This window comes from Schistocerca gregaria, chromosome 3 (assembly GCF_023897955.1).
Source record: "Schistocerca gregaria isolate iqSchGreg1 chromosome 3, iqSchGreg1.2, whole genome shotgun sequence".
Lineage (NCBI taxonomy): Eukaryota > Metazoa > Arthropoda > Insecta > Orthoptera > Acrididae > Schistocerca > Schistocerca gregaria.
In genome coordinates, this window is record NC_064922.1 from 903,595,072 (window position 1) to 903,611,868 (window position 16,797).

General features: G+C 36.6%; 1 protein-coding gene across 7 annotated transcripts in view; it reads right to left on the bottom strand.

The window, feature by feature from the left end:
- LOC126355230 (putative zinc finger protein 355P) overlaps positions 1-16,797 on the bottom strand; it is a 129,565-nt gene that overhangs the window by 59,030 nt on the left and 53,738 nt on the right. For 2 of the 7 annotated variants that reach the window (XR_007565483.1, XR_007565482.1), the window contains one exon: positions 10,585-11,357. The exons of the other annotated variants lie outside the window; for them this stretch is intronic. The gene's annotated coding sequence lies outside the window, so the exon portion shown is untranslated. Of the gene's footprint in view, positions 1-10,584; positions 11,358-16,797 lie in introns of those variants that run through there. 7 annotated transcript variants of the gene reach the window in all.

A 16,797-nucleotide genomic window follows, 5' to 3' on the forward strand; every position in this document is an offset into this window, starting at 1 on the left:
TCTTGCCCAGTCTCAGTCTGATCTTTTTCTCTCTTGATTTTCACTGCATCGCCCATTCAATTTGATGATCTAAGTATCCATTCCTTCGGAACGCCATTCATTGGTGTTTTAATTCTTCTGCAAGACTGGAATTGTCTGAAATTGATTGAGCTATATGGAGCAGTCTTCAGCACTGAATTTCTTTGTAACAGATGGTGATGGCTAGAGACATGGAGACTGAGTCAATGTGCATAGGTTTTCCCATCGATCTTATGCTATCCCAATATCCGAAAAGATCAGTAGACTCCTATGGAAACTTGGCACTCAATGTATTATGCTCCCTCCAACTAAGATAAAAAGTATGTTTTGTAATGTTAAAGAAGGCCCAGCTCTCTGAAAGCCAATTGAGTACAGCATTCCATGTGAGTGCAGCATGTCTTATGTGGGGCAGACTGTCAGAGCAGTCAAGGAGAGATGCAAAGAGCATCAGCGACACACCTGATTAAAAAGCCAAGTATATCAGCTGTCACTGAGAACTACCTCTACTATAATCATGAAATGAAATATGGTGAGACAAGTATTGTGCTCCAAACAGCAAGTTTCTGATCCAGGATAATTAAGGAGTCTATCAAAACAAAACTGTCAGAAAACCTCATAAACAGGGGCAGATGTTTCAATTTAAATACACTTGGGGTATGGCACTCAATTTATTAAAATATCGCCAACCATCACATCAAACACAGTTGGGAAATGCTGAGAGAATTAGGTGTTTCCCAAATTATCGGTGTGAGCTCCAAAAAACAAAAGAGTATCAAAGGGCATACTAGGCTTCTGGAACCTAACTCTGCTATAAACAGCAGCATGAGACCAACAACGGTTCATAGTCTGGTTCGAGTCCAAAACATGGGTACATGAAACAGCAAAACTTGTAGAACCTGAAGAAGATGGTTGTGTCAGTTGTCAAAATATTGTGCAGAAACTGGAAATAATAACTCATCAGGAAACATGGAAGCACACCATTAATCAATCACACCAAGACAACCTGAGAGAACACAACATTCAATTATCCTGAACAGTAATTTTAGCATAGGGAAACCAGAAAGCACCACACAAAATCACCAATGGAAATATTTAAGGAATAAAAGGAGTAAAGGAATTATGGCAGACAAAGTATCTTTTACTTAGTTGCAGTATTTACTAAGGTGATAGAAATTATCTAGTTGGTGACTAAGGACTGACAGAAAACATATTAAACAATACGAGTATGAAAAACAAGTACCCAAAAGTGGCAGATAATGTAGCTACCATGATCAAATGGATGTTAAGAGATGATGACATAATTCTTCTCTAGTGTCAAAAGTCGCAATTCTCAGAGTGACTGGTGTGAGGGATCTGATTCTGTTGGGTCTTGTATTCACTTTGACTTTGCAGTCTGTGTCACAGACTACCTGTAATACATGCTGTACATGTACTGCCATTCCACAGTCTACTAATAAAAATAAATGTCTGCCTTCTGTCTACCGACCGAACAGTTACAGCCTTAATTAAATTTTGCATCTTTACCTATTTGCTATAGGTTTCTATTGTCTTGTCTTATAGTTCATATTACATCTGACCTCTCCTGCATTCTCTTTAGCATCTTCAAAACAAATTATGTAGTATACAGAATTATGACTCCTCTGTAAGCGATACACTATTGTCTTTCTTGTGCTTATGTTTATGATTGTTACATATAATACTTAAATCAAAGGAATGTAGACATACCTTTTAGCTGGGTGCACAGTATTACCTTGGCTTATACATCATGCAATAATTTTGCTTATGTCAAAGAGGTAACACTTTGGTTTTGCACTACAAACTTAAAAGAAGGGACTACAGTGGTGAATGTGGAATCAGTGTCTATGATTCATGACACTGAACATATAATGTTGTGAATCATGCACACTGACTAATGCCAGTTCTCCTGGATTTCTCTTTTATACTTTCTGTATGCAATTTTCACCCTAAAAACATTTAGCAACTGGTAATGTTTCAAGCATTATACTTTGTGTGTACAGTAACTGCTTTAATGCAGTGAAATCACAAGGTATTTTATTATTTTGTGTGCCTCTAAACAAAAAATATTCATTTAGAGTGCAAAACATAGCATATTTCAAACAAATTTATTTGCTCAAATTAATATTTCTTTCTAACAGTAGCCAAATTTTTCAGTATTCACTTTCTGCACATAAACTAGCTGATTGTGAGAAAAGAAATTCAACCAATTGCCTAGTGTGTTTGCCATTTACTGTCACAATATATCATCAGATTTGCAATTGTCTTCCTCCAAGGAACCACTATTTCTTTCCTTAGTTACAGTACAGATTATCGTCGCTGTGCAGCTATTACTATTTCACACTACATAAATCCCAAAACAGTCTCCTTCAGTCCTTTGAATAAAAAAATAACCATGACTATTCAAGATGATAACGAGTTTACTAGTACAATATATAGTAATATGATTTCATAAATATAAAACAAAATACACAATTACAATGGGAAAAATCTTTTGTCACAGATCTCCTTTCAAAATTTTGATTTCCTTCAGCTGGTATTAGATCAAAATTTGCAATAAATGATCAGTCCATCATAACAATGCCACATGATTTCCACTTTTAAATGTGCCTGAAAATAGGTATGGGATATATATTCTCTCTCTTAGTAATTTTACAGTCCTTAAATTGAATTTTCCTTGTGTTACATATTGGAATGTGTACATTTAGATTTGCACAACTGACATTGACACTATTGCATGACAAAATATTTGTATTTTATTTTGCAATTATTTAATTGTATATTATTTACAATATTAAACTTTTTTCAGATGTGGTCTCACAAATACTACTAGGAATGTACCTAGTGAAACACTAAAGCATTCGGACTATGACCCAGGTCATTAATTACTGTTTTGCTGCTTCGCGTTGCCAGGAATTCGACTTCTCCCTTACTTGAGCCTTTTTGGAATTGTTGGTCATATCTTTCGAGGAAACAACTTCATGCAAGGTAGAAACAAGACCATAGTAAGTTGCTGTGAAGTCTAGGAATAACATAAAGATATTTAGGTTAACTTTTGACAGGTTGTCTCTGACTGTAGTCCATGGTTAATTGTCAACAGCAGGCTAATGCAAGGTAGTTATGCAAGACAATGAGTGGGGATGATCACAGAGTGGCATAGCAGTGGGCATAAATAACTGTATATATAAACTGCACAAATTGTAAATACATTAAGACATTTCTTGACCATCATTTTCAGATTTACACACAAACATATCCACGCAGGTTGAGGAAGGTACACAGAGAGGCTTCACCCTAGAGGAAAGTGACAGTTTCTCCAGTTTACAGAAATCAACAGAATTTCTATGGAACTGTAACACTATCTGTAAGTGTGATTTAGGTTGCTTTAATGGCTGGAGTACTTTGATGCTGAATAGAGATGGGGGATCCGCTCCTAAACTAATTCATAGAGTTGAATCTTTCAAAGGAGTGAACAATCAGTGATTCAGAAAAAAAGAATGGTAGCTCCAAACGTTTCCCACAGCAGAGAGAGAGAGAGAGAGAGAGAGAGAGATAGAGAGAGAGAATCGGAGCAGATCAGCAGGGCCTCTGCTGGTCAGAGCACACTGCACGCCACACAACACAGCCAGCGCCGGCCTCTGCCCTGCTTCTGCCTTGGCTGCCTGCATTGTACAGCGCCCCATTGGATTTTGTGTTTCACATATGCCGTGCTGTCTCTGTGCTTCCTCTGCCGCATGCAGTGTCTTGCGCGCCTTAACTTAGCATCGCACTCCATCGGCGATCGTTTCAGTCACACGTCCCGCCCTCTGGGCAATTGATGTGAGCAACAGGACAGAGAGCCTCCTAGCGGAGAACATAAGAACTACTTGCAACAACCTGCTCGCAAGAGAACGGACGATTTGTCTCAGAGCGGGTGACTGGTGGCCGCTCACCGCTCCCCCCACCCTCGGAACTCGCCCGCTCAAAGCTCACCCCACCGTTCTCGACTCTAGCCAGAGTGTTGAGCAAAGCAACTCAGGTGTCACTCTGGTCTCTGCGGTCTTAGCTCACACAGTAATACAGCTCGCGGCTCGACCTGCTTGACTCAGCGCCTCTGCATCGGAGTTCGTCTCTACTGGATATTGTTCTTCGTAGTAATCCATTATGTATATTACATAATTATGTTATGTAAGCATCATTTGTTTTTATTTTATTTTTATTTGTTTAAACTGATCAGATTAGGTTCCTGACGGCTCCTCTTACTATAGGATTTTTTATTATGGACACTCGAATTTACGCTTTAATTACGAGCAACCCGACAAACATATAGCAAAATGTGATACCAATATTTTCCTTACGTGCTATACTTTGGTCTTACAGTCAAATTTACATATTTTTTTCTTATTGTAATACGCAATTTGTGATTTTAGGCATCTTCGGAAGGAAACGTTCATTTTAAAATTATATGGCTTGCAATGTATTTGTACAAGGTTAATGAACTTTAATACATTATAGCCAAATATATTGTAAATGTAAATCTCAAGTTACAACATTTTCCAATCACCCAAAAAACCATGACAATGCAAATAAATCAATAATAAAAAACTCTGTCATAGCGTGGAAATTTCAATAAACAATAGAAAATTCGTACTCATTATCTGTGTTACTTCAAAATAGGACCAAATAAGATCAAAATACAGGTATAGTACTGGAATAAACCAAGTTTAAAGGGCCATGTGCCTTCCATTTATTTTCTATTGTGAATGAGTGGTGAGTCATGAAAAAGAGCTAGTTCATTTCAGGGAGTGAACAGTTCTGATCCAATCTCTGAAAAGAACAGTTTTGCCCACCTCTAGTGCTGAAGGCAATGAAAAACAACCAGATTATCCACCTATGCTAGATTAGTTTTCTGCTATAACCGTAATAATGGCTTCCTCCTGGGTGAAATATTTCGTATGAAAATAGACCTTCATTTGGATCTCCAGGTAGGGATTACTTGGGAGGAGCTATCGTGATGACAATTACGGTTTTAAGGTGCAAAATTTCTAAACTGCTGGTGTCCTTGGAAGGAGATATCACAGAAAAAGAGAATGCTAATTAGGGTGGGCTTGTGGATAGTCAGGACACTAACATAACTTATGAAACTAGAAAACAACATGGGCATAATAGAATTAAACGTATTAGGTCACATAACAGTAGAGCAAGAGCAGGAATAATAATGATTTGGGAAACTGGCAGCATTGTAAATAATTATCACAGCATATGGAAGCAAATGGGAATGGAAGTCATAATTATGACTGTGATGAAAATCAAATGGAATTGGGCTGGACATGTATCTTTGTGAATGGATTGTAGATGGATCAACAAAGTAGTTTGCTGGATTCCTGAGTAAATGACTGTACAATAAAACATGCAGGAGCAACACTGATATAACTGAAGGCTGTAGTGCATGAAATAGTAGATTTAAAATGGCTTATGCACATGATAATGATAAATGAAGTGAATTTCCCATGTAAAGGATGTGGGAGGAGTTAAAAATAGTAGTACTGCTGGACGCTGCTCTGTACTCAGGTTTTAGGCTTGCAAACTGAGCCCAACTACCAGCCTTAAGGACATCTTAAGCTACAACGAAATCAGTATTGCTACAAGTAATGCTATTTCAAAATCAGATGCTTACTGGCTGTAAATAATGATTTATGCTACATATTAAGACTGCATTTTCAACATCTAGGTCATGTAGGTAACTTGTCTGTATCGCCAATCCACTGGTTTCGCACTTCTATGATGGGAGTGTACACATATCTCAAAATAATCGATCTTGTCCGTTATGAATGCTATTAACTTATGTAAATTCTTAAAAAAAAGGGACGACGTAATCGTCCAATATCTGCTGTTAATTTTAACCATTTACAATTAATGCAAATCAGCTAATAAAAATGAAGAAATGGCGTTACAAATTTTGGGAAGTTCTTACGAACATTCATGATGAGGGAATCTTTGGCAAACCTAGCATGAAAAATAGATTCTCTTGGTGCGTGCATGAATACAAAAACCAAATGAGAACAAACAATTATTTTATGAGGAGCAATATCTGCACAAGTTTCAACCACATTACTGTTCACATGGTTATGGGTAAACTATGGTATTGCATACTTCAGTTCGAAGAACAATGATCTGAATATTTATATGTGGCCTTTCCAATATTTTTGTAGGAAAGGAGATACATCCAAAGATAGGCAACACAACCAAAAGAATCTAAGGATTTAAACAGGAAATATTCTTGACTTCACTCGTAGTAATTATGAGTCCTCCTTCATCATACAGTTGTCAGATCATAGCTTTAAAAATGTATATGCCTACCTGCTTTGATTGTAATGTCATTAATGGTCTTAAGTACACAATAAACGGAATGGTGTACACACTTGAGCTGGGCAAGTTTCTCACTGTGCCTGTCCCTGTCAATTCACAAAACTGCAGGAGGCACATGATGAGTTGATATGACAGATCTAGTCACTAGGTATGTCTCTCAGCTAGAGTGGTGTGCAAGTTAAAAGTCGGAGGAATGATATGTTCTGCACAGCGAAAGAGAGTGGAGGAAGGAAGGATGACAGAGGGAGAGAGAGAGAATACTTTGTGCCATATCCTGTCTGCACTGTGTCGCTGTCGCACAATGTACACACCAACCTATTTTCTCCTCTGGCAAATGGCATCAATGGGGCACAGACAACATGTGGAAAAGTTTCTGCTTCTGACTCTCTCACAAAAACTTTGTTTACTCTGAAAACTGCTGCCACTGATTACAAATGTAAAACTTGTTACAATTGTTTCACGCTACTTCTAATGAAAACTACAATAGCTCAAACAGTCTCAGCATTCCCTTGCTAACACGCAAATCAACACTAACAATTCTGTTCTCCGTCTTAAGTGCAAACTACAGACAGATGGAGCAGAATGATACTATTGGCAGGCACGTCATGTAGTACACTACTCCTTGCTACTGTGCATCACCTCATCCTCATCCTCCTCCTCCTCCTCCTTGTGCATAATTCACTTCAGAAACGGCAGTTTCCAAAACTTTAATTCCATACCAGCTGATTACCTAGACCACTTGTTTCGTATTTTTCTAACTTTTGTAAGTATAAGGGGCATTCAAAAAGAAACAAACCAGAATCTGGAATGCACAATCTGGTGACAGGAGGGTAATATTGTGGCGTGTGCAACAAGGTGTAGTTCTGACCAGAGCGTGGAAGTTCACAGCCCGTCGCTGGAGAGCACGCGTGCATGTCACGTGACTATTAAGAGCTAGCAGCAGCATGCATCAATCGTCCAATACTGCCTGTCACACTGCAAACAGTGACATAGAGGAGTCAAAAGAAGAGCAAAGATGTGTTGTTTGTTTTCTGGCAGCAGAAGGAGTAGCAGGAACGGATAACCATAGAAGAATGTCACAAGTGTACAATGAACACTGCATGTCCCTTGCAAGAGTCAAGGAGTGACATAAGCATTTCAGGGAAGGACGGGTGTCATTAGCCGATGATGCACAGTCTGGAGAGCACTACACTGCATTACTGATGACATCGTCCAGCTGGTGGATGCACTCATTACCCAGGACCACAGAGTGACAGTGAAAGTCTTAGCCGCTGAGGTCGGATTGAGCATTGGAAGTCGTCACACCGTCATGAACGAACGACTGCATATGCGCAAAGTGTGTGACCCACAGTCTTCAAACACACAAGAAGCGTGTCGAATGGCCTACTGTCTTGCTCGTGTGCAGCAATATACTTAGGAAGGGAAAGCGTTCCTGGCACGAGTGGTGGCTGGAGATGAGTTACGGTGTCATCACTTCGAACCAGAATCAAAACGATAAAGTCTCCGGTGGAAGCATCCAGGATAACTACCACCAAAAAAAGCCAAGGCCATCCACACGAGCGCAGGAAAGGTTGTGCTGACATTCTTCTTTGATGTAGGTGGCCCCTTCTGATTCAATTCCTCCAGCACAGTACAACAGTGAATGCCCAAGTGTTACTCACAAGCCTAGACCACCCTTCACCGAGCGATCAAATCAAAACGACCAGGCAGTCTCACCCATGGGGTCATTCTGCTCCATGACAATGCAAAGTCTCACTCAGACAACACAGTCACGGCACTCCTGCAGAACTTCAAATGAGAGGTTCTCAGCTACCCTCCATACAGTCCAGACTTCTCTCCCTGTGATCACAACCTTTTTGGTCCCCTTAAAAAGGCTCTGAGGGGCAAACGATTCACCTCCGTCGATGACAACCAGCTGTACGTGCGGAACTGGTTAACATCGCAGCCCCAGGAATTTTATGAGACAGTCATTCACTGCCTTGTGTCACAGTGGGACAAGTGTCTCAACAGCCAGGGTCAATACTTCTAACATACAGGCACTGGTTTCTGTAATTATGCAGACAGCTCGTTTCTTTTTTAATGCCCTTTATACCTGTCACCCTTAGATAATAACTAGCACTGTTGCAGACAACATTTGACTGCCTTTATGACACTCAACTTACTGGCTGGACAAATCTCCATGTATTCTTTAGGTTAATTTCACAAGGCACTCCAATCTGTTAGTTTCTGGTAAGTGTATCTCACTCGACAGCTTCAACCAACTAACTGTATTCACTTTTATTTGCATACTATATCGACACATTGTTTCTCTTTACAGGAGGATTAGAATCTCTCTCTCTCTCTCTCTCTCTCTCTCTCTCTCTCTCTCTCTCTCTCTCTCTCTCACACACACACACACACACACACACACACACACACACACACACACACACACACACGCTGTGGGTTTCAGATTTCAATTTTCTAGTATTGTTAGTTATTTACAAACATATATTTTCATGTAATTGTCAGTCACTGTCATTAAATGTGTGTAGTTCTCTCTCTCTCTCTCTCTCTCTCTCTGCTGTGGCTCACATAGGGAATAAAGCATACATTCATTTTTATGGGCAATTTAAACCAAGACTTTGACAAAGTTTCATTTCTCATTCATATCAAATCCAAGCTCTTGCCCTCTCACTTATGGCCTGCAATCAATGGAATATTGGGTAAAGGAATGTACCTAGCATACAATGTTCTGTCAGTGCCAAGTAATAAAACACATTCTTATAATAAAACTGAAAAGAGTAGTATCACTGTCGAAATACTGTGTAAATGGAATCATCAGTGGGAAAACCAAAAACAAACCATAATAGCACCATCATCTATAACTAAATAGAGGAAAAATGCAATGAGATGTGTACAAAGATAATTAACATTCAATGGTTCTCATAGTGCTGTTCATAAATATTAAAAGTGTGTGAAGAAGTGCCTAAAAATGTATTTGTCTAAGTTATAACCTTGTCACCACTGATTTGAAAAGATGTTTAGTACCATAGCTACAAAGAAAAGAAAGAGTAGCTACACTAACACTTAAGAAATGATGGCATTGTTGACTGTCACATCGCAATGCAGCTTCTATGGTGACAGGGACTTCTAGTGTGGAACAGTACATGCTTCATATTTAATACTTCCTCAATCTGTACAGAACTAACAACAACTACTACATCAAAAATGGTCCAGTAATTGAGAAGCTCAGGGTTTCTGATTTTTTGGTTACATTTGTAACAAGCGTTCAGTAAAGAAATTTGAGATATGCACTGAAATGTAAGTTTTAGATGGCCAGTTCAGTAACAGTAAAAGACACAGTCATATGGCAGTGTTCACTGGTATATCCTAGACAGTCAAAGGCTGGTGATGAAAATATCTTCTGTGAACAGGAACAAAATGGCTACCTCTTGAGTTACTGGCTCTACACAAGCACATATTAACTGTGGAGGTGAGTGTCATTAACAATAATTCTTATTATTAGCTAAATAACAGGTTACTTTTTGCTTTGATAGCAAAAAACCAAATGCGTAAAAAGAAACCTCATACAAATTCAACTGGCAACAAATGAATGGAATGAAAATGTTGGTTCCAATTTGTTTTTATAATCTGTGCTAAGCAATTGTAATCTCTGTAATGTTATTTATCAACAAAGATATTGGAAATATGTAAAGAGAACTACATCAAAATCTTCTCTGATTCACTAAATTATGTTGTCGGAATGACTATGCCTTGAGATAATGTCTCCGGTGAGTCTCAAGCACATTAAAGACTGTATCATAAGCTGCTAGCACTGTCCATGATGTTATTTTACAATCTACTACAATCTATACTGTAGATTTAGTTACCATATTTGTTCAGCACTGCAACCTTACAAATATTTCTCTTGAGGGATGAGAATACAGATTCAGGAATGATGATAAAAACTGCAACTTCACGCACTGCAAGACTATATCAATTAATTGACCAAAACAAGATGATGAACTAAATTCAATAGCATGAGCAGTGGGGAAAAACTCAAACTTTGACACAATGCATTTCATTTTTCAGGGTTAGGAATAAGAAGAATGTGTTAGAATGATGTAGAACATAAAATCTGGCATAAGAAGAAGGGAATCAAAATAGGGGAATAGGTTGTACTTTTATATGGAACTTAATGTAGTATGAATTCAGTCCGTATGTTTTTACTCATATTTCTGTTTATCTCATGTTTCTGTTTATCCTGTATTCACAATACTGCAACATATGTGACAACTGAGATGCACTCAATATTTTCTCCTAATATTTAGAAGAAGCTTAGCTGAAATATCGGAAAGCTATAATTGGCAGAGGTTATTATACAAGTAATTGAATACATTAACAACACGTAGTGCTGGAAGTAAAGAAACATCCAGTAGTTTCTAGGTATCGAGAACAATATTATTATATGCAAGGATAATGAACAATATTTAATTAAAGGAAGTGCAGAAGTAAAAATATTAAGCCAGGGGAAGGTAAAAGGACTCTATTTTCTAGAAACTTCAAAACTAAATTAAAAGAGCATCTGACCATCAAGTGTTCTGCTGAAAGTGAAAGTCAGCCATTGCAAGTTTCAGAGTATGAATGATTTCATCTTCATTTAACTAACACTATATGAAGCAGTTGGTACACAAAGGGGGAAAAGAAATCAGAAAGAACATCTTTTCATAGCTGCATTTCACTATGCTTAATTCGAAAATGGATATTCAATTTAGATTTCTGTCGATATAATTTAAAGCACAATGGACACTGAAACTGTGGGTCTTTTCCACACTCCATCTTCAAATGTGACTGCATATTTCTTCTGTATTTGTATAGTTTCTTGCACTTGGGACACTCAAAAGCTTCTAGCTGTCCGGGGATGAAAGTATTTGCAGGCACACTTCTGTCTCTGAAAAAGCTGTAGCTGCCAGTAGATGATGGAAGTGTGTAAGCTGTATGTGAAAAAAAGGAAAAGAAAAAGAAATAATACCATAAAAATACAACTCATTCTACCACTTATCAAAAATAAAAAAAATACAGAACATCAAAATTTAAAGTGGAAACAGATGTTACACAACTGGATATCTACATTAGTCATAAAAATGGTAATTATTTAATGTTAATTAAAGGATTTCATGTTGTTCACTCACTATCAATGATTTTGCATTTCACCAGGTTCTTCAGAAATGGTAGTAGTGGTATTGACAAACAATATCTGTTAATAACAAAAATAGTTGTTTCCTGTATGACCTTCAATACACTATTACACATATTTTTTTCTGAAAGTCACAACTTTTTTGTTTACACACTTGCTGTACCCCACACATTTGTAAAAAACAGTTTGTAATAATTGAGTTATCCATATGACAAAAACTGCTTCACTGACTAGTTTTTCATCTCATACTTCACATAATTCATAATTCAGTGGACAGACTGTCACTCACCTTCAATGTAAAGGACTGAAAAGTAAGATAAGCATGAAAATAAGAAATGATGATAACTCAGTACTGGAAACCCACAGCATGAGAAAGATGTTTACTTTCTACTATCTACACCATGGAGACCTCAGAAACCTAAGCAATCTTCTCTACCTTTTGCATATAATTTAGCCATTCACCACATTGTCCTAAAGGAGAGTAGTTGTCTTCCAGCTCAACACTGTTAGTACTGCATATACGTCTTATACAAAAGCATTTCTTTGGTACAGTACAAATAACAAAAAGATTTCTTGACAGGTAGAATGCACTATGCAACGTTAGCTGGTAAGCATGCTCAAGAGCATTAAACACCTGATTAGTTTTCCACTACATTAATGGCTTGATTATTAACATCTGTGGTGATCACAAATTTACTAAAAATAATGCATTTAATTTCAGTAAGAGATTATTGCACAATAGACAACTAATGTCAATAAAACAACAGTTCCATTTAAAGAATACAGCCTCACATTTCAAGCACAAATTCTATCAAATAATAAAATTTTGTCAATTTCTGAGTAAAGCAAAAAGCAACAATAAATAAGAACTTGCATTTAATAATAGATCATTAAGAATAATTACAGGAGTAAATATAACAAGTCACAACATAGTATAGGCCTTAAATGATTGTGATGTACATAAAGTGTAATCAAGCTTTTGGACCACGTCCTTTTTTTGAGCTAACTAATGCAGCAAACATCTCTGAACCACAACATCTGAAAGCTTAACAATATTTTCAGTCTCTCTCTCTCTGTTTGCTGTTGTAGTTATGTAGCTAATATGAAGTCAAAACTTAATTATTTGTACCAAATACAGATTGCTAGGAAAAAAGTTTTATTTTCTTATTTTTAGAAATGGAGCATAACGTTGTACAGGACAAAACGAGTGAGGACATAGGCTTTGGCTTTTTGGTAATTGCTCTGACATTCATGTTAACTGATTTTGGGGGTATCACAGAAAACCAGAATATTGGAATGCCTACCAGGGATTTGAACTTTCTATCATCCTGCATGTGAAGCAAGTACCTAAAATATTGTACCTAGTGCTAATGCAAAAACAGAGAAGAGTATTATGAAAAACAGTAGAGAGTATTACAGAAAAAACATGAGAGAGCGACCTCTAAAATGAAAATGCAAACGTAAGAAAGAGAAGTGTGCATTCGACCCCAAAAGCCCACAAAACCAAAATACATTGAAAATAAAAAGGAATAAAAGGATGTTATAGACCGAGAATCGCTTTTTAAAGTATTAGCAGAATTTGGACTAGATCAAAAGACAACAAACATCACAAAAGAAACACTCACGGAGACCAAATCCAAAGTAAAATTTATGGGAGAATTGAGCACAGAATTTGAAATATACACAGGAGTACAACAAGGAGATGTACTGTCCCCAGTGCTCTTCAATTGGCTCTTGAAAAAGTTGTTGGAGAATGGAGAAAAGCAGTTGCACCAGCACATGTGCCCAAGGCGTAAGGGCATAGAATTAAGACTGTTTAGCATTTGCTGATGACATGGCACTGATTGCACAAGACATTACCGATGCACAGAAACAGCTAGAATTATTACAAGAGCAGGCAGCAAAAATAGGATTAAAAATTTCATTTGAAAAAACAAAATTTATGACTGACATCAAAGATGCACTTCTGATCTCAAAATTGGTAATAACTACATCTCTGGAGTAAAAGAATTTAAATATTTAGGTGAATGGCTTGCATAAAATTGTAATGAAAAGAAATCTATCAGATCAAGAGTCCAGAAAATGGAGACGGCATTTCAGTTACAAAAAACATTTACAACCAAAAGAGTCACTCATGGAACTGCAAAATACGACACTACACAACAGTAATTAAACCCAAAGCCCTCTACGCATCTGAGACACTAAACCTTCAACAGAGAACACTAAAAGGGGAATTAGAAGTGAAAGAACGTAAAATAATGAGGAAAATCCTAGGACCAAGAACTGAAGATGGTGTGCATTATCCAAAACCCAATGCAGAAATATATAAAAATATCTCCAAAATAACAGACACAATGTGCATGAGAAGAATCCAATTCATGGGGCATTTAGAAAGAATGGACTCAAACAGGTTAATACACAAAATCCATACATTTTGAAAGAACAAAACTACAAGACTGAACTAGTACAAACAGACAGAAAAAGACCTGAGAGAATTAGGGTCTCCAAATCTACATGAGAGAAATGAAATCAGAAAAATCACAAACACACGGGGTTTTGAGGAAGAAGAGAGACAAACTAACCGACATATGTGGTCTACGCAATGAAAGCTAGCCATTTGTTGCTTATGAAGGAATACTGGGCGAAAATGAAGGCCAACAAATGTTGATTACGTGTGGTCATACGCGATCCATCTGCGAAGAAGAAGAAGAAGAAGAAGAAGAAGAAGAAAATAATGTTATATAATAATAGAGGGCAACATTCTATATTAGTAAATAACTTTCCTTTACTGTCTTGTCAATAGTTAACAGTAATATGTCAAAGGTAGCTTTCCCTCTTTAACTATAAAATTTAAAAAATTCAAAGGGGATAAGAGAAGATGAAACTATCGAAGGGACAATAGGGCAGTTGGAAGAAGAAGTTGTGAGAATATACGTGATTATGTCCTTGATAGCTATGTGAGAAATAACTAATGCAGGTGAGAAGGATTGACATAGAAAGAGTAATTGAAGAAACTGAATGTGAGCTAAAGTAGGAAATAATACTGTCAAGTCCAAGGTCAAGGCAAGAGCAAAAGAGATTATGATCCAAGTTACAGCTGCAGTACAATAAGCAGTCTAGCAAGAGAATATTGAGAAAAAGTGGCTTACTAGTACCCTGATGTACATGACACACAACGCATTCAATTTGCTATTATCATACTGTGAAACAATGTACACAGCATCAGCAATGATTTCACACTTAAATCCCTAAAAAATCTGTCCAGTGCTTCATCTTCTCTTGTATACATCAAAGGGAAGAGTGTAAGGGGAGGTGGGATGGAGGAGAATATCAACTAAACGTGGATCACCTAAGTCAGCTGATTTCGTTGCTGCTACATTTTCTTTGTTTACCTAGTAGTGGCCTTTGTCTTAGTCAGCTGACAGCTGCATCTCTTTATGAAAACAAGCAGTGGAACAAAATTATTTTATGTTCATCACAGAAAAATAATTTCAACTACTTTTAAGTTCAGAGATGAGAAATGCAATGAGATTACTTTCTTTTACAGCAAGGACCTCATTTTCATGAAATTACAGTAGCTGCAGGCACTTAAAAACCTGACCCTTCGTCATCACATAGTACACAAGCGAGCATTTACAAATACTGTGTAATTATTGAAGTTGTAATCAAAAATGCTCACAATAATTACTCCATATTCAAAGTAGTTACATGAATAAACACATCTGTTTCTTTGAGTTATGTGTAACCAAGTCATTTCTGAATTATTGCAATTTTATGGATAGTACTTATTTTTCTTTGGTTATATAAATGGATACTAGTTTCACATTGGCTCACCCAGCTAAAATTTAAATTTTCATACAATTCAAGTCATGTGAATATATAACAAAAACAACAGGAAAATTAATTTCTTATTGAGGGCACAATTTAAGTGAAATGTATTACAGGACATTACCATGCGTGTCATAGGCAACTAACCTGTGAACATTCAATTTCACCAAATACTGAACCTGAATGGTAAAAGAGAGAGAGAGAGAGAGAGAGAGAGAGAGAGAGAGAGAGAGAGGAATGCCTGAAGCGAAATCAAACTACGAAAAAAATTAAATGCAATGATTTATAACAATTAGATGGTATGGTAATGTCTATAAAAATATAGAAAGCAGCAGCTTTATTTCTTATTTTCCTTCAGACCACTTAATGAAACACACATGCATGTGCAAGTTAGATCATTTTGAGTACTTCACACTGATAGGTACAGTATTTTTTCTAAAAAAAAAAATTGCAGATAGAAATGGTCTTACTATAAAGCTTGCATCCAATACCTAAAAAGCAAGCATACTGAGAATAAAAAAATATAACAAGCATAGTGAAGACAATAAATGAAAGAATAAAGAGTTTTAAGAAGGAAAACAGAATCTAACCAAATACCCATAAATTCCACGTGCACATGCCACGTCAACAAAGACGTACACACAAGGAACGAATCAGTTTTTTTAAATTTTAGGAACCCATCCATTCAACTCCTGAAAAGCAAGCAAGCACAGAGGAAAACCTTCATGTGTACTGCTTGTTCTACTGGAACAGCACAATAAAGCATTTCTGAACATTTCAAAAATTCTGCTGGTGTGTTGAGCTTTTTTTAAATGTCTTTGTATTGTATTTGAAACATGAGGACACACTTCTTTATACTGTATCTGAAACAACAGGAATTGATTAAACTGTCCCAATGCCATATAAAGAATGAAATACATTAAATTATGGTTAGGAATGTGGAACTGCTCCACAAAAGTCAATTTTACTGAAGTACATGATTAAATTTCATAATGAGTAATACAGTACATTAAAGTTCTCCTAAAGAAAGGTCAAAAATTGAAAATCAACATTGCACATACATTTCAATATATGTCATGGACAGCTGTATAAAACATTTAAAAATGTGCATATTATTAATGATCATGAAAAACATACAAATTAATTTTAAAAAAGTCAAACAAAACATCTTTATTTTTTTAATAACACCATTACTATTAGTTACCTAACTATTCAAATAATAATAGCAAGTCAGTAACTAACAATCTATAACTACGCAATCAAAGAACCATCAAGGAAGCAAAAGCTGAAAACAGATGAAAATTTCAAGCAGGAATAGTAAACGAAAAACATGAAGATTCAATATCTATCTTTAAGTACATTTGCTTCTATTAACATAAAAATGTTGTTTTCATCTATATTCCAATATT